This window comes from Stenella coeruleoalba, assembly GCF_951394435.1.
Source record: "Stenella coeruleoalba genome assembly, chromosome: 8".
NCBI lineage: Eukaryota > Metazoa > Chordata > Mammalia > Artiodactyla > Delphinidae > Stenella > Stenella coeruleoalba.
The window spans coordinates 18921545-18944155 of NC_137154.1; the positions used below are offsets into that span (position 1 = coordinate 18921545).

General features: G+C 36.4%; 1 protein-coding gene across 14 annotated transcripts in view; it reads left to right on the top strand.

Moving 5' to 3' along the window:
- Window positions 1–22611, top strand: part of LRRC4C (leucine rich repeat containing 4C) — a 1468103-nt gene that overhangs the window by 1144367 nt on the left and 301125 nt on the right. Inside the window, exon 8 of one of the 14 annotated variants that reach the window (XR_013829412.1) lies at window positions 16904–17011. The exons of the other annotated variants lie outside the window; for them this stretch is intronic. The gene's annotated coding sequence lies outside the window, so the exon portion shown is untranslated. Of the gene's footprint in view, window positions 1–16903; window positions 17012–22611 lie in introns of those variants that run through there. 14 annotated transcript variants of the gene reach the window in all.

A 22611-nucleotide genomic window follows, 5' to 3' on the forward strand; every position in this document is an offset into this window, starting at 1 on the left:
CACAAGATCCAGAAAGTTCACTCCCAGAGTTAGTGTAAGAGAGTAAAAGCCCTTTGCTGGTATAGGTGGTAAGAATGGTGTCATGAAAATGGTGTCTCCAGTTTCCTACGAGAATGTGTGACACATCAAGTTATAGATCTACTAATCTATGACACTGAGCAGACTACTGGAATGACACTTTTCTAGCACTAATAAGTAACGAAGGTTGAGATGACAAAGGCCCCTTATGGACTAGGACCCCTTATGACAAACTCCCCTGAGAGCTGGCATGGCTGGGCAAAGAGAGCACTGCTTGACTTCTTGTTCAGAACCCCAGTCTATTCAGCTGGTCACCAGATGCATGCACCCCAGTAAGTGCACCTTCTAGTTGGCTGAGACCAGAAAGAATGTTCTCACTGGTCACAAAGCTAAACTCTCAGGACATAGAACAGACAAAAGGAAAATCTTCATCCAGTTTTTACATGGGAGACCCACAGCAAGGCTTGTGTAAACAGACTCTGGTCTGGTCAGGCATGAACTCAACAGTCTGTGAGGCCAGCTCAAACAGCAGGCTTTTAATGGGTCTATACCTGCTGTTCTTTCCTATCGTTCTTCCTCCTTATGACAAAAGACACAACACAGAGAAACAAAGAAAAATAATTACCATCTCTGGGAGGAAAGTTTCAATAAAAATTGAGAGAGTTCATGTACCCAATACCAGAGTCACTATGACCCAAGGATCCCGTTTCACAAATATTATCTCCAGGTAATCTAAGTTTAAAAAGAGAGAAAAAGGACTCTCACCACTTTTTTCTTCCATCTGACCCTGCAGGCAGAGTTTCAGGAGGCTGACTTGGTAAGAACTCTTACCTTCTGCTGAAGGTCTGGGATCCCAGGAGCAGTTGGGGGAGGGGAGTGGCAGAGTGGGGTCCAGTCAGTATCCTGCTGACCCCACCAAGTGTCAGGGAGGGGGAAATTTCTTGCCTACCCCACTTGAGTTCTTTTGGCAGGTCTAATAACTAAATTCACACAAGACAGATTGACAGGAGATAAAAAAAAAATTGAATTTATATGCACGGAGGTCTCATAGAAATAGGACCCCTGAAGTGACCAGGGAAAGCTGTTTTTCTATCATTTTTAGACAAAGAAATAATTATTTGTGAAGATTTAACCGAAAAGGGTGGGGCTTATGCTTGGGATAACAGACACATAAAGAAGTAACAGGGTGTTTTCACATCTTGTTCTATGGTATTTTAGGTTAATAGCTTTATTACTTTTTTCTCATTCAACTGCATAAGTTTATTTATTATTTGAAACTGTTTACAGCTTTCTTAGCGTTGAATTCCCTAACTCCGTGATAAGGATGCTTTCTATCCTCCTGGTGTAGAGAGGATGCCTTTACATGGGAGATTTATTTCTCACTTTCAGGGGGAGAGAGGAGGGTCAGAGTGGGTTCTTTTGGTTTTTGTTTTGTTTTGTTTTCTTTTAATATCTTTTTTTTTCACCAGCTGTTTCTCAAGTAACTTTAATTCAAAATATTTAATATGCCATTGAAGCATATTTTGGGGCAGTCCACCCTGGGCCCTGACAACGCCCTTCAAGAGATTCATGGGTAGCAGCCTGTAATTTGATCATGACACTATGTTTGAAAGAAGTGACCTCACCTGGCAGCATAATGTGATCCAATTTTCTTTGTTCATTTTATATATAAATTTGATGAGATTCTTCCACGACACACATGCACCATCTAAATTTGACCTACCCTAGTCCTTCACTGCCATATCTCCATTCTTCACTGTACTCACAACCATCTGTGATGGTCAGATTGTTTTGTTTTGTTTTACATACTTGCATATTGGCTCTCTCTCCTCCCTGGAATGTAAGATCCAAGAGGATAGGTTCCTTATCTGGCTTACTCAGAGTAGATCACATTCCTAAAAGAGAACTCAGTACACAGCAGGTCCTTCTGAAGATTAGTGGAATAACTAAAACGTTTTAAAGAAAAATGAATGAGTTATTGAATAAAAGACATTTTTTCCAAAGAGGAAATGCAGATAGCCAACAGGCACATGAAAAGATGCTCAACGTCGCTAATCATCAGGGAAATGCAAGTCAAAACCACGATGAGATTATCACCTCACACCTGTCAGAATTCTATCATCAAAAAACAACAACAACAAAAAAAACCCACACACAAATAACAAATATTGGTAAGAATGTGGAGAAAAGGGAACCCTTGTACACTGTTGGTGTAGCCACTTTGGAAAACAGTATGAAATTTTCTCAAAAAACTAAAGATAGAACTACCACATGACCCAGCAATCCCACTCCTGGGTATACATCTGAAAAGAACAAAAACACTAATTCAAAAAGATACATGCACCTCTATGTTCACAGCAGCATTATTTATAATTGGCAAGATATGGAAACAACCTAAGTGTCCATCAACAGATGAATGGATAAAGAAGATGTGGTATATATATACACAATAGAATACTACTCAGCATAAAGAAGAATGAAACTTTGCCATTTGCAGCAACATGGGTGGACTTGGAGGGCATTATACTAAGTGAAATAAGTCAAACAGAGAAAGACCAATACTGTGTGATATCACTTACATATGGAATCTAGTAAAATACAACAAACTAATGAATAAAACAAAAAAAGAAGCAGCTTCACAGATATAGAGAACAAACTAGTGGTTACCATTTGCAGGGGTGGCATTATAAGGGTGGGAGGGTGGCAGGTACAAACTATTGGGTGTAAGATAGGCTTAAGGATGTACTGTACAACACGGAACATAGCCAATATTTTGTGAAAGCTGTAAATGGAAAGTAACCTTTAAAAATTGTATAAAAAATAAAATAATATTAAAAAAGATATTTGTAGATCATACTCTAGGAATTATGCTGAATAGCATTACTAAACTAGTAGGATTATAATACAATGCTTTCAGTGACTACTTCTAGGGACCATACACCCTTACTTTTTTTATAACCTAAACTTACAAAATGCTTTTATGTTAACTATCTCATTTGATGTTTGTAATTATTAACCTTGGGCATCCCAGTCCAAGCCCAGTTCTGCCCAATATATACCAATAGATAAATAATATAATTTTAAGAAAAACAAATATGGAGTTGAGAGTAATAATCATTCACTGTAATAAAGCAAACAGCAAAGAAAAGTATTTAAAAAGTTGATAAAGTCCTCTTCTCTTCTACTGGGCATTGTAATTGGACTTTTCTGAAGTAACCAACATTAACAGAATGGAGTCTACCTTCCAAAACGTTACTAAGGTTTCAAAAGCCCTTATGTCAGTTCCCTCCAATACTCCCACCTCACCTTTGATACACATCTATCTGGCAGTGAAAAGGAAGTGAAAAGGAAGAAGAAACCAGAACAATAATTTAAATAAGTCCTTTGTTTAGGGAAGCCTTTTTTTTTTTTTTTTGGCCTATTTTTTTTCTTTTAATATTTTCTTTATTGAAGTATAGTTGATTACAATGTTTTGGGTATACAGCAAAGTGATTCAGTTTATATATATATTCTTTTTCAGATTCTCAGATTCTTTTCTACTATAGGTTATACAAGATATTGAACATAGTTCCCTGTGCTATATAGTAGGTCCTTGTTGTTTATATTATATTATATATAGTAGTCTGTATCTGTTAGTCTCAGATTCCTAATTTATCCCTCTTCCACAATTTCCCCTTTGGTAACCATAAGTTTGTTTTCTATGTGAGTCTGTGAGTCTATTTCTGTTTTGTAAATAAGTTCATTTGTTTCATTTTTTTAGATTCCACATATAAGTGATCTCATATGATATTTGTCTTTCTCTGTCTGACTTCACTTAGTATGATAATCTCTAGGTCCATCCATGTTGCTGCAAATGGCATTATTTCATTCTTTTTTATGGATAAGTTATATTCCATTTTATTTATATATATCTGTGTGTGTATATATATATATATATATATATATACACACAGATATATATATATAGATAATGGAATATTACTTCTTTATCCATTCATCTGTTGATGGACATTTAGGTTACTTCCATGTCTTGACTATTGTAGATAGTGCTGCTATGAACATTGGGGTGCATGTATCTTTTTGAATTAGAGTTTTTGTCTTTTCTGGATATATGCCCAGGAGTTGCATTGCTGGATCATATGGTAACTCTGTTTTGAGAAGTCTTTTTTTTTGGCCTAATGAGTTTTTTTTTTAATATTTTGAATAGGTTCTCACAAGATTCTTCTGTGCCCTAAAGTAAACATTAAATTTACTAAACTAACCAGAATGAGGAAGTAAACATTTTTTACTTGTAATCGCTCCAGACTTGTTCTCTGGAGGTCCTACCTGATGCTAAAAAACTCAGTCTCCAACATACAAACTCACTTGCAGAGAGAAGCCCAGGAAACCTTAGCATGTGCCGAGGCTACCTAGGTTGCCCTGGCTCTTGCAGTGCAAAATATTTCTTGCCATAGTCCAAAGGATATCTTTCCTCACTTAAAAGGAGGACTTTAAAAATCCATTCTCTGAGAAATGTACTCCTTTAGTCTAGATGAATCTTTGCTTTAGATTATCTTTTGATTTCTATTTCTATTTAGGCTGTTAAAAAACAAAATCCAACTGAGTAAATTTTAAATATCTTATTGGCTTTATTTAGCAATTCATGAATTGGGCAGCATCCAATCCAGCAGATAGACAGGAGGTCTGAGGAGCTGTACAAAATGAGAAACTTTTATAGTCAGAAGGGAGCAGAAATGAGGAGGTTATGCTGGGCAAGAAAGGGGATTGGTTATTGCAATGTTACTTTCCTTTAGGGGACTTTTGGGGTCTATCAGGCAAATTACCTAACTAGTACTGATCTGGTGATTCCTGATTTACTGATTTGAGATTCCATTTCTGAGAGAGCCAAACCTGTAATTAAGTCTCAGTTTATTGACATGGGGCTTAGCATTAGCAACTCCATTTGGAACCTGTTGTCTTGTTTTTAACAAGGCTGATATGTAAAATATTAAAAAGTTTTAGAACAAAAGAAATTGAGAGCTCAGAGAACTTGACACTCTTGTCTTTTATATAAGGAATAGGAGAACCAGTGAGACAAAGCAGCTTTACTCAGTCTCACAATCAGTGGCAAACCAAGACTGAAATCCATGAATCCAAGTAGTTTCCAGAACTACCTGAAAGATGCATTTCTTATATGAACTTTCAAAACCACGTGAAGGCTAGAACAAGCAAACCAAAATATCACGTGGCAATCACATAAAAGAGGGGGAAGAAATCAAACCATATATATTTTTAAAACCAAAGAAATAAATGATCAGAGGCCTTGTCTTAAGAGGAGAATAATGCGAATGAGGACAATTAAAACAATTGTTATTATTCTGAAAACAAAGACAGATGAGTAGTTAGCACCCTGTACATTCCTGTTAAGAAGAGAATACGGCTGAGAACAGACAGGTTACATCCAAGCTGAATCATCCCTCCCCTCATTAGTTTCTTTTTATTTATTTATTTTTTAAATTTAATTTAATTTAATTTTTTATACAGCAGGTTATTAGTCATCAATTTTATACACATCAGTGTATACACGTCAATCCCAATCTCCCAATTCATCACCCCCCCATGGCTTTCCCCCCTTGGTGTCCATACGTTTGTTCTCTACATCTGTGTCTCAATTTCTGCCCTGCAAACCAGTTCATCTGTACGATTTTTCTAGGTTCCACATTTATGCATCAATATATTTGTTTTTCTCTTTCTGACTTACTTCACTCTGTATGACAGTCTCTAGATCCATCCATGTCTCAACAAATGACCCAATTTTTTTCCTTTTTATGGCTGAGGAATATTCCATTGTATATATGTACCACATCTTCTTTAGCCATTCATCTGTCAGTGGGCATTTAGGTTGCTTCCATGACCTGGCTATTGTAAATAGTGCTGCAAGGAACATTGGGGTGCATGTGTCTTTTTGAATTATGGTTTTCCCTGGATATATACCTAGTAGCAGGATTGCTGGATCATATGGTAGTTCTATTTTTAGTTTTTTAAGGAACCTCCATACTGTTCTGCATAGTGGCTGTATCAATTTACATTCCCACCAACAGTGCAAGAGGGTTCCCTTTTCTCCACACCCTCTCCAGCATTTGTGGTTTGTACATTTTCTGATGATGCCCATTCTAACTGGTGTGAGGTGATACCTCATTGTAGTTTTGATTTGCATTTCTCTAATAATTAGTGATGTTGAGCAGCTTTTCATGTGCTTCTTGGCCATCTGTATGTCTTCTTTGGAGAGATGTCTATTTAGGTCTTCTGCCCATTTTTGGATTGGGTTGTTTGCAAACGAATCAACGGACAAAGGATTAATCTCCAAAATATATAAACAGCTCATGCAGCTCAATATTAAAAAAACAAACAACGCTCATTAGTTTCTTGCACAGAGAGCATAACTACCGAATGGAAGGGTAAGCAGCCTGTTCTGAGTTAAGTAGACTGATTTTATTTCTTCACATCTATCTTCTACCAAACTCAATAGCGCCATCTTTGAGCAGAAAGAGTGTGCATGCCATTCTTCCTTTTCACTTAAAAATGTACCGTTTATAATGATTAAGAATTCTAGAATCAAATCTAAAAGGGACCGTCAGTGGCATCCAGTTCAACCCCCTCCTTTCATAAATGAATCCCAGAAAATTAATGAAACAAACTGGGGAAAATGAAAGTAACACTTGAGCACAGCAGGCTGTTCGTTTTTGACTTAGATAAATCAGACTGCTATGGCCTTAGAACCTGAACCGAAGTGAGTATTTGCTGGAATTTAAAACGATAGAAATGAAAAAGCATCAACCCACTTTTTTATACTCTGTGTTCCATGGTGGCATCTGAACTCATTTGGAGCATATTAATTAAATTGACCCTAGGGCAGGATAAATTAGAAAACAATTTGTGGGATGTTTGTCTAAGAGGAGAGGAGTTTAAATAAGCTATAATATTTATAACCTCTCTTTATTCCCAAAGCACACAAGTGCATACATTCTTCTATATTTCAGTTTTGTGGGGCTGAGTGCCTAACTTTGTATTATCATTCTCATTTTACAGATAGGGAGAATATGCGACAGAGAGGAAACATTTGAACCTGGTTAATTTTTCTCTTAATTCTGCCTTTTATCAGTCCAATCTTTAGCTGTAGAATACAGCCTAATAAACCCTTGGCCTTTATAAAATTGATGCCTCTGACAAACTGAGCTGGGAGCATGAAAATATTTCCCCAGTGTTTTTTGCAGCTTCCTTTTTTCTAATACTTAGTTTCACTTTTGAGGTTGGGGTTATAAAACAATCTGTTTCAAAATACAAAATAGACATGTCTATGAAAATATATATACATATTAATTTAATATTATAGTTTATAATAGAGTATGGGAAGAAAGAGCTCCCTGTGTTACACATCTCAACTACTGGTTCCTTTGCTAGGTGTTTTTATGTGTCCACTCGTTAGGCTATGGTGCCCAGTCGTTTGGTCAGACAACAGTTTAGATGTTTCTGCGAAGGTGTTTTTTAGATGAGATTAACATTTAAATCAGTGGACTTTGAGTAAGGCAGATTACCCCCCATTATGTGGATGGTCTTCATCCAATCAACTGAAGACCATAAGAGAAAATACTGAGGTTCCCCATGAAGGAGGGAATTCTGTCTCTAGACTGCCTTCAGACTCAAGACTCAAGACAGTAACAGCACTCCTGCCAGAATATGTATACCAATATATATAAAAAATATATATGTTGTTCTGGAGAACTCTGACTAACATAATTCCCAACTTATATAAACAAATACTAAGAATTTAGCGCACGTGGTAACTACAAAATACAGGAATAAAGTTGTATCTCCTCCCAATTGCGATGCTCTTTAAACCTGAGCTCTAGGCTGTCAGGATCTGCAGATGCTTCTAGTATAAATGTCCACTCAAATGCTTTCCTACTACTAAATTTACACATCTTTATCATATCTAGCCAATAAGGAATTCCTTTACTTTCCCAGGAACTCCATCATGTACTTAAAAACACAAAAAGCAAACAAACAAAAAACGCACAATGATTTCAGGTGTGATAACCTCGGCGGGATATACATCTCTATTACTATACAGCGTGCCTTGGCCTGACTTTGTGTTGCTCTATGTTTTTCTTGGGGTGTGTTGCACCAACAGACGGTATTTTGGCACAGTTGGGGTCCTGCAGGAATTGTGAAAATATCAAATTTCTTATTATACTACTGTCCATTTGTATATACTTTCTCCTAATAATCTACTCATTTCTGTTTAAGGGCATATTTGTAAACATCCAATTCTCTTGATTCTTTCAACAAATGGAGCCCTAGTAAGACCACATCCTCAACTGGGGAACACAGCAGAGTCAGTACCCAGGCTACTGTTCCTATGTTTCCAGAGTCCTAAAAGCTCATACTTCCCTCTCCTTCCCCTCCCATCATATATATTTACGATGCTCTGCTGTGCTATGAGCTTTACACAGCAATGCTGAGAGCCTCCATTTGTTAATAATATTGTACTAGTGTTGATGTAACAAAGATGCATCTGAAGTCATCTTCGTCCCAGCACACGACCTACCTACATAGTTAACAAGGCAGCTCAGTCTAGTTCAGAATGAGGATGATTAAAAGGAAGAAATCAGTCACAAAAGCAAAACAAGTGGGGGCAAGGAAGAGGTTTTCAAACAAAGAAGGAGGAAAAAAAAGGTTTTTCAACTTACTCTGAGCTTTGCACCTCTTATACGAGTCTCCCACTTTACTCTCTGCTCCCAAACCTGGCTTCAGTAAAACTGTAGCAGAATTCACAGCCAATCTCAAAGCAGAGGTCCAGAGGGTGTGGGAATTTGGCAGTCCCTCTCCAACAAACACACAGCTTTCTTTCCTCAGTAATGACCGTGTGGATGCATCTTTTCCTTGAAAGAAAATTGAAGCCCATATGAATCAAGTCAAACATTCATGCCTGATCAAACAAAAGCACAGTTTGTGAACATATAAATGATCATATATTCATTTGGTAAATTAAACGTGACACGTCCAGGCCTATGACTTGAAAGCATTGTGGTCTAAACTGAAATGAGCAAAATTTATTTGGGAGGAGAAGAAGAAAGAAATGAAAGAATAAAACACAAAATATAAATTGTTTGGAATGAATTGAATATGAATCTCCAAAAGAAGATATTGAAGGCAGCGGTTCTAATGCATTTGATCAAGTAACCCTTTGTTCATTAAAAATGTTGAAGGTCTATGGGGCTTCCCTGGTGGCACAGTGGTTAAGAATCTGCCTGCCAATGCAGGGGACACGGGTTCGAGCCCTGGTCCGGGAAGATCCCACATGCCGCAGACCAACTAATAAGCCCATGTGCCACAACTACTGAACCTGCACTCTAGAGCCGGCGAGCCACAACTATTGAAGCCTGCGCACCTACTGCAACAAGAGAAGCCCGTGCTCCGCAACAAGAAGCCACTGCAAGCCCGCGTACCACAATGAAGAGTAACCCCCACTCGCTGCAACTAGAGAAAGCCTGAGGGCAGAAATGAAGACCAAATGCAGCCAAAAATAAATAAATAAAATAAATTTATTTAAAAACACTGTTGAAGGTCTAGGCTTTCCTAGCACATATGTTGGCAAATTTTGCAAGGCTAGTCTTAAAAGGAGTGGCCAGAGGTCTACAAATTTTCCTTTACTTCGACTCATTCCCAGCCCTGAGTTGATAATAATAGTATGAAATCTACAAACTTTTCTTTTATTTGGACTCATTCCCAGCCCTGAGTTGATAATAATGGTATAAAATCCTACTCACCCTTGATAGCACTACTCAGAAATCAGCTTCTTGAAGTTTTGTCTCACTCCCCACAGAGAAAGCTACCTTCTCTTTTTGCTGCCAATTTAAATTGGACTCAGTATCTGTGGTGAGTATTTGTCAGTTGCCTTCCTAGGATCCGTAGTATGCCGTCACAACACCCTGCTACCACACCTGCCCCCTCCATTAACACACACACATAAACATTCATACCTTTCTCTAGCCATCAATACAGTTGTCTTCAGGGAGGAATATGCCTCTTTCCCCATTGTCAGCCAAGTAGTTTGGGACAATTTACCCAGCCCCAAGCTCTAAGGATCCGTCAGCATGTCTCATTTCTTTAACCACAACTGCTTGTTCAGTGATAAGCACAAGTGTCAATTAAAGCCAGTAAAAGAGTAAACCTTAGGCCTTGTTTGATAACCACTGTCTGAAACACTTTATTTTACAAATGACCTAGGAAAAGGGTGATGTGAGACTCAAAGGCTCTCCTGCCATTTTTTGATCACAAAAGGCCTTGTGGGTGGGTGGACTTTTGGAGAAGGAGCTTCTGTCAATCAGAATGACAGCATTTAAGAAAGAGAAACTTGCTCCTCGGTGCCACCGGATCAATTCTAGCTGAAGTCAGCTCTACATGTTTACTTTCTGGTTGTACAAGTTCGTGATTCTCCTTTTTGCTTCATTCTTTTTAATGCTCTATTTTAATAGTCTCCAAACTGAAAAAAGAAATGTCTATGACTAGACAATACATATTTGTTTTGTGTTTATTTATATCTCCTCCTGTGCCCCTTCATGAAGTCTTTGAGAGCAGAAATCCTATTATCTGTCTTCTCATCCCCATATGTTTACAAAGCAGAACGCCTGACCCATAATTAATATTCAGTAATTTTTGTTGAATTTAAGTTAATCTTTATCAGAGCTTCTTGTTAGTTTTAACACTGTGTGTATTCTCTTTAAAGGAAAGAGTGTAGAACCTGAAGCCTACACCTTTCACTTAGATAACATAAAGTCATCTGGACTGTGTGAGCTTTCTTGAAGTTTAGAAGCAAATCTGTGCTCCCAGTTGTCTTCGAGATAATTAAGATATAAGCAACACACAGTGTTCTTTGCTCCACTCCCTTCTCCTTTGCCATGGGTATCTAATTGATTCTAGACAAGATCTTAAACTCTTCAGTTATCGATGGAGAGGATTTTTAGTTTCACCCTCCATTAGTATGATTGAGATTTAATAATTGGAGTTCATAGACTGGTATCACCAAAATGGTGCAATGTTGAGAAGACTTCAGTTTGGGTCATTTATAATGACCATCCTGAAAATGTAGCAGACTCCCTGTTCAGGAAAATTATTTTGTCATTCACATGGGTAGAGAATATTCAGAGATATCATAGACAAGTGGAATGAAAGGAACCGTTCTAAATAATACACTACCTGGTCTTCTTCTCTTCCTTCCTTCGTTCCCTCCTTTCTTTCTTCCTTTTTTTTTTCTGTTTTAAATTCATATCTATGTTTATTATAAAACCCATGTCCAGTTTTCAGACTTTACTTTTACTTTATTTCATATATCTCTTTCTAGTTGATGATTTCCCAGCTGTTATTTACTTTAAAAGAATTATTCCCACCCAACAGAAGGTTTGTGCAAAACCACACACACCCATTTTTAGGCATATAGTACAGTATAATGGGAGGGTACAAAGAGGATAAAGCCTTATATGCTCTAGGCACTGAGATGAGCGTTTATATTAAGGGCTATTTCTTTGAGTTATCAAACGGGTTTGAGAAAGAAAAAAATAAAAACTGAATTACCTCTAATTATTTGTTGAGCACTAACTATAGGCCAGACACTATACTAAGCACTTTCATTAACTCAGTTCATCTTCACAGAAACTTTTTCAAGTAGTTTCTTGTATTATCTTCATTTTACAGATGAAGAAACCAAGATTCTGGGAAGTTACATATCTTGCTTGAGATCACACAGCTAGCAAATGGAAGAGCTGAGATTCAAAGCTAGGCAATCGGGCAAAGGACTATGCTTGACTTTATCTTACTAGCTTGTGGCAGAGACAGCATTCAGTACCAGACTGGTCTGAGTTAAAGTCCATGTGCTTTCCATAGTCCTCCACCAAAGTCCTGGAATTCAGAAGTCCTGAGTTCTCTTTCTGGTTTTGCCATGGATAGTGTGTTCCTGAACAAGCTGGTTAGCTCTGAGGGGTCTCAAGTAACTGCTCATCAGGTTGTTTTTTTGGTGTTGAGTTGTATGAGTTCTTTGTATATTTTGAATATTAACCCCTTATCAGATATATCACTTACAAGTATCTCTTCCATTCAGTAGGCTGCCTTTTCATTTTGTTGATGGTTTCCTTCCTTCTCTTTAGTTTGACATAGTCCCTTTTTTTTTTTTTTACTCTTGTTTTTGTGCCCTTTGCCTGAGGAGACAGATCCAAAAAATATATATATATTGCTAAAACTAATATCAGAGTGTACTGCCTGTTTTCTTCTAGGAGTTTTATGGTTTCAGATCTTACATTTAAGTCTTTATTTTGAGTTTATTTTTGTAAATGCTGTGAAAAGTAATTCAGTTTCATTCTTTTGCATGTAGCTGTCCAGTTCTCCCAACACCATTTATTGAAGAGGCTGTCTTTCCCCCATTGTATATTCTTGCCCCCTTTGTTGTAGATTAATTGACTATATAAGCATGGGTTTATTTCTGGGCTCTCTATTCTGTTTCATTGATCTATGTGTCTGTTTCTGTGCCAGTACAAACTGTTTTGATTACTGTGACTGAGGTTAATATCCAAAATATACAACTCAACATCAAAAAGAAGACATAGAGATCACCAACAGACACATGAAAAGGTGCTCGGCCTCACTCATCATCAAGGAAATGGAAATCAAAACCACAATGAGATACCATCTCACACCTGTCAGAATGGCTGTCATCAAAAAGACAACAAATAACAAGTGTTAGCAAGGATGTGGAGAAAAAGGAACCTTCATGCACCATTGGTGGGAATGTAAATTGGTGCAGCTGCTATGAAAAACAGTGTGGAGTTTCCTCAAAAAATTAAAAATAGAACTATCATATGATCCAGCAATTACACTCATGGGTATTTACCCAAAGAAAACAAAAATACTAATTTGAAAAGATAGATGCACCCCAATGTTCATTGCAGCATTATTCACAATAGCCAAGACAAGGAAGTAATCTAAATGCCCATCACCAGATGAATAGATAAATAAGATGTGGTAGATATATATTACTCAGCCATAAAAAATGAAATCTTGCCATTTACACCGAAACAGATGGATCTATATGGTATTATGCTATGTGAAATAAGTCATACAAAGACAAATAATATGGTGTCACTTATATGCGGAATCTAAAAACAAAACAAACAAATGGAACAAAACCAGATTCATAGATACAGGGGACAAATGTCTGGTTGTCAGAGGGAAGGGTGGTGGAGGGTGGGCAAAACAGGTGAAGGGGATTAAAAGGTACAAACCTCTAGTTATACAGTAAATAAGCCATGAGGATTTAGTATACAGCATAAGAAATATGGTTAATGATATTGTAATAACTTTGTACAAGGACAGATGGTTACTAGACTTACCGTGATGATCACTTCATCATGGATGCACATATCAAATTACTACGTAGTACACCTGAAACTAACATAATATGGTACAACAAAGTTTTTTTTAATCAGTACAGTCTATAGAAAGAAAAGTTTAGGATACTGTTTTGAAAAACTGTTTACCATAGTTATATTTACTGAGAAACATCATCTGGGTTTGCTGCCAGTAGAATGAAATTGGAAATAAAGTTATCTTACTATTCTTTTCGTATTCTGAGGAAATGTACTTGGTTGCTTCAGTACAACTGTGTCTGTGGCAAGGCTTTTCCCATTCATTCATTCATGCTCAAGCCTGTAATATATACCCTGAAGTGTTTTAGACCCTAGAGGTACAGCAGGTGAAAATGGCAAAGTCCCTGCTCTCATGCATCATCTGTTCTAGTTCATAATCTATGGTTGAAAAGGTGTACAGATTTTATTTTATTATAGCCTTCGAATGTGATGAGATTTTAGTGAACTAATTGTTCCTTACCTCAGCTTATTGCAGATGTATTTAAAATGTGATGTGACTGTGGACAGAAAAATGCACAGTTTCTTTAGGCTTTGGTTGGTGCATCACATATAATAACACAAGAAAGGCCATTTAAATCATCCAGAATGCTATCTCCACTGATGAAGATATTCTTTCTCTGGATACTAAAGAATTTTCACTGAAGTCTCTTTCACTCCACCTCTTCTATTGTATTATCCATGGACATACCATGTTTTCCAGTGTCATTACTATTTATTTTAATCCTTGTCTGTCTCTTGACCTGATTTTAATTTCAAGCCTAGGCATTTCTTTGTCCCCACCTTGACCTACCTCCTCCTTCCCTGCAGATGTCAGCTTTTGTAGTAGAGAAACCATGTATCGCTAACATGTTGCTCAAATAATATAAGATTGAATGCAACCCAGTTCAAGTGGCTGTAGTTGGTCCCACTGAAGCCACTAACCACTTCCAGAATTGGAATATTTGAGGCAGAGCAAACCACCCCAGATATTCCAACTATTGAAATGACTTCTGTAGTGGTCTTGCTGCTTTCTTGTCTTAGCTTTTCCTTCCTGTGAAAGTACATTGTTGCTAAAGGAACTTGATTGTCAGCCAGAGATAGTGAAGGCTCTTTGTCTATCTCCAGCGTCCTCAACAGCCTTTGCAGACGTAATGTAAACTTCATGCTATGTCATGGATTCAACTTTCACCTGGAACAAACAACTCGAGAGGTGAAGGGGTAGAGTCACCACACACATGCAGGTGGCTGGTTGTGCTCTGACGCACCAGCAACAGCGACTCCTGGTGGTGAAGGCTTTGTGTAACGGACATCAGTCTATGGCAGTAAAATACTTCCCGAATTCTGACTCCCAAGGAGGGCTTTGTGAGTCATCATTTTTCTTCTCTCATGAAGGTTCTGATTTGTCTCTATCTGCTCCAACTCAGAATGGAAAGAGGCAGTTTTTCCGGCCTGGGTGGATTGGCTGTATAATATAACCATTAAATGTCTTAAAACTGTTCTGAGTTTGTAAGTGTTAGAAAATTCACAGGAGGCCATTCTTTGTGTGATTTTGAAATTATTTTCAATTACAGATTAGAGCACTGCAGTGTCTGTAATATCATTTAATGAGGCATAATGCTTTCTTTTGTCATTTTTCCCCTTGATTGAGATGGGCACCCTTAAGCTGCCTGGCAGATTCCTGAGCTCTGACAATCACCGTGCCAGCAGATGAGGAGTACAACGATGCTGTGAATGAATGCCAATGAAAGTGATAGCTCTTTAAAATAAATTGCCTAAGGCAACCAAATTGGATGTAATTGGAAGGTGTTCATCAAATTTTGAATTTGGACTCAATGATAATAAGTACTAAAACACTGAATAAGAGAACACATAAAATAGAAGTCAGTGATTGTGTATATGCATATGGAGGGGGAAAGGTTCACAGAAATATTCAGTGGCTGGTTTTCCCAGTTCTAGAGACAATTTATATGAAGACTATAAAGCATTTATATTTTGCACACCTGAGTGTGTGTGTGTGTGTGTGTGTGTGTGCGCGTGCACCCTTACCTATGCTGTTTTTATCTCCCTTCCTTTAAATATCCAAAGAATGTACTGATAAACTATAACCACTCTTAGGAACAGATATTGTAATAGGATGTACAAACAAAAAACTTGGGAGTAAATTTACCTCTCGTTTTTTACTCTTTGAAGCCAAGTAAAGGTGAATATATTAGAATACAGTAATGGTTCAGTAAGGTTGGCATCCCATGGGATTTTTTGAGTTTTCAAAATGATTAGGAATACTGTATCTCTTAGTCTTTTGGTAGATTGTTGAAATGGATGTGTACAGGAAAAACAAAACAAAACAAAACATATTTAGACCAGAAAAGCATGACGAGTAAACCAAAGGCTTAGAGAGGAAGTAAGTGGAGATAAACAGGATAACAGAAAGAAGAAGAAATGATGAACCGTTGCAGGGGAAAGAATACATACCATACGGCACAATGTAGTAGGATCCAATGTTAAAAGGCAGGTTGTAGACACATTGTGAACAGCCTTGATGGTGATTTAAGAAGTCTAATATTATGATGGGGGAAAGGGGCCGACAAGAAAGGTGAGGCTGGGTCAGCAACCAAATTCCACTTTAGAGGTGGATTTGGTCTTGGCACGTAGCCACCTCTGGAAAGTTGGAGATTGGGGATGAATATATCTGTAGCCAGAAAAAAAATGTATAATTTAATATTTGCATGAGTGACAGAAATCCCAGAATTATAAGGTTTAACTATTATAATGGTTTATTTCTTCTGTACATAAACATACCCAGTCCATGACTAGAAACTGGAAATGAGGATTCCATCATGATCGGGGACCCAACTTCATCATCCTCAAAATGACTTACAATTTCATATCTAGTATGGTTGCTCCCATTCCAGTGAGAATATCTCCCTTCTAGCCTCTCAGAAAGCAGAAGGACATTCTCTGTCCTTTAAATACTATTTCCTGGAAGTTGCAAAACCACTTTTGTTTACATCCTTTTATCCAAAACATGGCTACAACTATCTGCAAAAGACAAAGAGGAAAGTAGCTTTTGTTCTACTCAGCCACGTGGTTAGGTAAAAACTGAGTAGTATTGCTGTAAAAGAAAAGCAGAATGGATAGTATAAGAAAAATAGTGATTTATACAATAAGATATAGCATAAGTTTTTTATTTTCTATTGCACAATATCCAATCTTTGCATGTAAATGATAGATTTAATCAAAGAGAAAGACCCATCAGTCAGGAAGGGAGACCAGTTAAGATCTTCTTGGAATGGTTCTTTGTTAGCAATTAATGCCCAAGCTAGAAAAATGGAGATAGAAGACTCTATGGATTGAAGTTTCATGAAAGAGGTAGGGGTAACAAAATTCGGTGATTCTCTGGTTGCAGAGTATGAAATAACTGAAGTTAACATTCGTTCTTATTTTCTCAGGACAGATATGTTGGTGTACCTAAGGGAATGATCATGAGAGAGGAAATTTGATTTGAGTAAGGTGACATGAGAAATGCCTAAGGGACATTCATGTTGGCTAAATGTTCAAGTACTTGGGACGCAAAGGTAAATTATGCAAGTGCCTTACCCTGAAGGAGATCCTAAATCTAGTAGCAGGAAACACTCAACCGAGTGAATGAGTTTTTCTTTCTAATAGAAACATGTGCCTTATCATACAGTTAGAGCAATTCCATCTCTTAATTATATATTTATGCAAGGGGTGCACTTTCTTCATGAGGATAACTTTCTGTGTCCTCCAATTTTCTTTTATAATTTTACCAATTTCTGCTTCATCTATACTGACATGAAATCTCATTGTGCTTTTTTAAAATTCCTTTTTAAAGTTTATCTGCAGTATACAGTAAAGTAACATCTTTTTCAGAAACACACATGAAAGCTAGAAATTCTGAACCATCAACTCTTAAAAATGCCCTTATTTTGAACAAATGTTGGCTAGGATGTGGAGAAAAAGGAACCCTTGTATACTGTTGGTGGGAATGTAAATTGGTGCAGCTACTATGGAAAACAGTATGGAGGTTCCTCAAAAAACTAAAAGTAGAACTGCCCTATTAACTAGCAGTTCTACTGCTGGGTATATATATCCAAAGAAAATGAAAACACTAATTTGAAAAGGGTACCCTAATGTTCATAGCAGCACTATTTATAATAGCCAAGGTATGGAAGCAACCCAAGTATCCATCAACAGGTGAATGGATAAAGAATATCTGGTGTATACACACACACACACACACACACACACACACACACACATATACACAATTATATGTATATGCAATGAAATATTACTCAGCCATAGAAAATAATGAAATTCTGCCATTTACAGTAACATGGATGAACCTAGAGAGTATTATGCTTAATAAAATATGTCAGACAGAGAAAGAAAACTACTGTATGTTATCACTTATACGTGGAATCTAGAAAATAAAATGTATATAACAAAACTGAAACAGACTCGTGGATACAGAAAACAATCTAGTGATTTTCCTTAACTTGAGGAAATTTTCGTGTACATATTATTACTTCTTTCTCTCTTTTGTCTTTAGTCTCTTATTGTGAAACTCCATTTAGATGTCCTTTGGAACCCCTAGATCTATACTTCTTCTGAATTAACTTCTCCCATATTTTCTATCACTTTTTTCTTCTTGCTCTGTATTCTGGAAGGTTTCCTTGATTTTTATCTTTCAGCTCTCCAGGTAGGTAATCAGGTTTAGGATTCCATTCAAATTGTATTGATAATCATAACTTGGACTCACTAGATCTCTTATTTTTACAATAGTATCATCACTTTTAATAAATTGCTACAATATACATATAAATAATATTCATTTAAATTAGATTTCCTTCCAGGTTATTGTTTGTTAATCTGGAGAGTTCTCTTTAGCATTGCTTTTTTTCTCAAATTTCTGGTAATCCTTAGTTGATGATTTATATGCCTTTAAAGGGAAGGTCTAAGCTGATTAATGTAGGTTGTGGACATTGGTTTCTTCTTCAGTTGGGTAGGCATTTTTCCCCAGGTAGCCTCTCAAATGAGAGGAAGTCATATGCCTGCAGAATAAAAGCAAAAGTTATAGGTCTCAAGAGTATCTAGTTAGGTATTGAGAACATGGAGTTATCAGAGATAGGCAATTCCACACCTCCTAGTTGGAGTATTTACCATGCATCAATCTCAATGCCACCTTTACATAATAACATGGCCATTAATATTCATCTCCGTGCAGTTTAAAATTTGCAGATAAAATGAGTTGGCCAGCACAGAAAGAAAAAAATATACCCAGAATATAGTTCTGCACTATTTATTTCAATTACAGGTCTGAGGTAAGGGTACCAATGTCACCAATACAGAGAGTTGCAAAGGGACATTTAAAGGAGAGCCTCATACAAGGTTTTGATGAATTCTGGAGGCAACAGTGTCTGCAAAAAAGAGAATGTGCCTGGGGAAAGGTGATAGAATGGACCTTTCCTCTCTGTCATGGGAGTGTAAAATGAAATTAGGACTCAGGGAAAAGAGAATAGGGACAGATGAACAATTCAAGCGTGGAATATTAACCACTGGAAACAGGAACCCAGTCTCTCCCCATTTTACCTTCCCTTCTTCTCTTAGGGAATCTCAAACCTATCCCTGAAATTAATAGGGTGGAAGTACACTTTGGGAGCATTACATAAGTCTGGCCATGTTGCCCAGCTTCCTTCCTCCAGGCAGAATTCTAGTTAAATAATTCTGGACAGATGGATGCCTAGCCTTGGAAAGCAGGGACACAGGAGTGAGGATGGACACAGAAGTGGCACATCAGTCTGCTTCCATCTGAAACTAGTGGATACCTTGTTTTTCACAAAGACAGTAACCATGCTGTTCAGATGACACTCTGCATGATTCCATGGTGGGAGGTGGGCTTCAGGAGCACTCTATTTTCCCATATGGGCCAGATATGTTATATTTTAAGGCATGAACTTGTTACCTGGTGTCATTTTTGAGGTAAATTACTTTCCTACAAGGGTGGACAAGTGATTAAAGCCAGTTGTGCTCTATTCGGGTTGTGATATATATGACAGATGACCTTCCCATGCATAATACACCCACCCAAGGCTTTGTGAATTACATCTCACTTTACCCTTCCAATTTTGGAACCATTTGAGAATTGAAATAGGAATTAAATATCAACTTTGCTACTGATAAAGATATATTGGAGAATAAATACATGGATTTTAAAAAAAATTCTCTACTGCAGTCTGATCCTCAAGCATACTCCTTGGACCAGCTCACTGAAGGATGAGGCTACTAATTAGATATGTACCTGGAAAGGTAAAATAGGATTTGTTTTATGGCGTTAAGCCCCGATAGCAGGATTAGAAAGGGAAGAGTTCAGATGTTCACAGAAAAGGCAAACATAAGTCTTGACCTAGATATGTTTACCATATTAAATCAAGATCAAAAGAAGATACACACACTGTCAGAGCAGGCAAGCTCAAAGGGGAGAATCCAGAAGAGGTTGAATTGCACAAGTTCTTTCTCCTATCGTTGCCTTTCAGATAAATTGCTATTTTTCCATAGGATGAAGCAAATAATCTCTTCCCAACACTTCCAAGGTAATGGATATTCTTACTCTAAATGCAAAAGTAGAAAGATTAAAAGAAAAAGAAAAAAATTCTACATTTTCTACCTATAACTCAACCTATAGCTCTCTCACATTAGAAAAGATAGTAGAGCACAAGTGAGTGACAATGACAAGGTTACAGAGATATCACTAAGTATTATCTAGAATAGTATTTTAACTATGCTGAATTACACATGAGCATTACAACTACCTTATACCTATTGGTGAAAAACCACTCACTTGTCTAAGCAAAGAGAATGCTATCAGGTAATTGTTTCATAATCATATTGGTAAAGCCTTAAGGAAAGCTTTTTTATGAAAAGAAATGGTTTTAAAGAAAACATTTAAGTCAGAAGAGAATAAAATGTTACAGATAGAAGATCCATAAATTTCATAGATCCCCCTTTCTAGCCCTGCTCATTAAAGAATAACCATGTTACTAGAGACCTTTGTTGTATATGGCTGTAATGTTTTTAACGTTTGTATTGAAATATAATTCACATGCCATAAAATTGACTTTTTTTAAGTGTACAACTCAGTGATTTTAGTATATTCAGAGAGTTGTGTAAATATCACTTCTATCTAAATTTTGAACAGTTTTATTACCTCCAAAAGAATTGTTGTACCAATTAACAGTCATTCTCCATCAAACTTCCAGTCCTAGGTAACCACTAATCTATTTTCTTTCTCTATAGATTTTCCTATTCTGGACATTTCATATAATGTGCAGGTATAAACCTTATTATTTGTTTGCAAATATGGTTTGCTAGTATTCTGTTAAAATCTTTATTCATCTTTCTTCATAGAGGATATTGATATGTAGTTTCCTTCCCTTGGAATATCTTTTCCAGGTTTTGGTATCAGGGTAATATGGAATTGTAAATGGGATGGGAAATATTCCCTCCCTTTATATATTTGGAAGACTTTCATATTAATTGAGTTGGCACTATTTTTTTTTTTCTATGTCTGGTAGAATTCACCAGCCATATGGGCTTGGGCTTTTCTTCATGGGAAGTTTAAAAATTATTAATTCAATCTCTTTAGTTGTTATGGTTCAATTCAGACTTTCTGTTTATTTTTAACTCAGTCTGGTAGCTTGTGTCTTTTAGGAATCTGTCCATTTCATCTAAGTAGTCTATTTCATTGGCATATGGCTCTTCCTGTTATCCCCACAAAATCATTATTCTTTCTGTCAGATTGGTAATGATTTCCCTCTTTCAGTCCTGATTTTAGTGATTTGAGTTTTATCTCTTTTTTCTTGTTATATAAGTAAATATTTGTCAGTTTTGTTATTAATTTTGAAGAATCAGTCTTTTGATTCAGTGATTTTTTTCTTATGAGCTATTTTATTTCTGCTCCAATTGTATTATTTTCTTCCTTCTGCTTACTTTGAGTTTAGTTTCTTTTTCTCCTTTCTTTAGATATTAAGTTAGGCTATTAATTTGAGATTTTTTTTTTTTTAAATATAGGCATTTATACTGAGCTTCTCGCTGAGCACTGCTTTGCTCACATCCTATTAATCTGGTATGTTGTGTATTCATTTTCACTTATCTCAAGGTATTTTCTAATGTTCTTGTGATTTTTTTCTTTGACTCATTGAATCTTTAGAAGCGTGTTTTTTCATTTGCACATATTTGTGAATTCCCCAAATTTCCTTCTATTGTTGATTTCTAATTTAATTCCATTGTGGTTGGAGAACATACTTTGTATGATTTCAAACCTTTAAATATATTGACGTATGCTTTAAGGCCTTATAACTATAATATTTTTAGTTTTATTATGTGTGATTCTTCCTAACAGTCTTCATGACTGGTTTTAGCTAAAGGATTATGGCACTAAGGAAATATCAGTATACTTTTATTTATGTATGCATCAGAAAACTTGTTCTCTTATCTCAGTTTTGAAGAATAAGTTTGGGCAAGTCACTTAAGTTCTCTGGACCTTTGTATCCTCAGTATCTATAGCTAATATTTATAGCTATATCAATAATAATAATTAAATAATAAATGTTCCTTTATAGCTATTATTATATATTGTATATATATACCCATACACATATATATTATATTATATACACTTTTTCATCTTCTTGAAGAAACAGAAATATATTTTATTTATTTAACCCTAATTAACAACCAAATTTTTAACACATATACACAAAAGCTATGGACTGGAAGTTCATTTACATCAATAACTTGCCTGTTACGTCTACTGAGCATGAAGATCATATATATTAATTAATTAAGCAAGCATAGATATGGACAAGACGAGTTGGGGGAGGGAATGGTCTAGTTTATGAGTGGGTCTTCTCCATGAACTTTGTCCTACATCTGCATACATATAATAATGAAAGATAGCTATAATAACAGTACATTGTTGAAGTTATTTTATTTCTGAGGATGAATACAAATAGTGAAACACATAAAAAATAATGTCCAATAGAATAAGACTATGCTCTAAAGGATAATTAATCAAAGTTTATTGAAGACCCAAGGTATCTGCCAAAGTGAAGATCAAACTTGAATTTCATCCTCC